Source organism: Nanorana parkeri, unplaced genomic scaffold (assembly GCF_000935625.1).
Source record: "Nanorana parkeri isolate BGI_ZX_2015 unplaced genomic scaffold, ASM93562v1 scaffold1327, whole genome shotgun sequence".
NCBI classification, from domain to species: domain Eukaryota; kingdom Metazoa; phylum Chordata; class Amphibia; order Anura; family Dicroglossidae; genus Nanorana; species Nanorana parkeri.
In genome coordinates, this window is record NW_017307595.1 from 295,839 (window position 1) to 296,894 (window position 1,056).

Sequence of the window (1,056 nt, forward strand, 5' to 3'; positions counted from 1 at the left end):
ACTGCCACACTGAGCCAGTCACACTGTTATTATTATACATTTATATAGCTATGACATATACCACTGTGCTGTACAGAGAAGACTGATCCAGTTACATCAGTCTCTGTACAGAGGAGCTTACACCCTAATCCCCCCCCACAGTCACACACTATTATTTTACATTCATATAACTCTGACTTATACCGTAGTACTGTACAGAGAACACTGAGCCAGTCACATCAGTCTCTGTACAGAGGAGCTTACACTCTAATGCAGAATGCCATCGTCTATAGAGGACTACAAATCCCAGCAATACATCATAAAGCAATGCAGAATAATATTATATGAATTTGCTACATACTTTCTGCTTCTCTGCTCTGGAATGCCGGCCTGATGTCTTATGCAGAGGGTCTCAGGAGGGGTACATGGGGTCTCAGGAGGCAGAAGCGCTGTAAGCAGGTGCCATGTGGTTCCACAGAAGGTTTCTGCACAGGATCTAATGCAGCTAAATCAATTTGAAAAACTAAATGTCCGAGGTGCAGAGGTCAGTTGAAAGACAGAGTACAGAGGTCAGCGGTGTAATGCAGAGTACAGAGGTCAGCGGTGTAATGCAGAGTACAAAGGTCAGCGGTGTAATGCACAGTACAGAGATCAGCAGTGTAATGCAGAGTACAGAGGTCAGCAGTGTAATGCAGAGTACAAAAGTCAGCGGCGTAATGCAGAGTAAAGAGGTCAGCGGTATAGTGCAGAGTACTGAGCTCAGCTGTGCAAAGTAGAGTACAGACGTCAGCGGTGTAACGCAGAGTACAGAGGTTGGCGGTGCAGGGCACAGTACAGAGGTCAGTGGTGTAACACACAGAACAGAGGTCAGTGGTGTAACACACAGAACAGAGGTCAGCTGCGTGATGCACAGAACAAAGGTCAGTGGTGTAACGCAGAGGTCTGCAGTGTAATGCACAGTACAGAGTTCAGCAGATGTGACCCAGAAAGAACAATAATTTACTTAGTTGACCTGATTCAGGTGCTCTGCCCTCATGTCCTCTTTATTTCCAGGTGGTGGTGGTGGTGGTGTGTGTG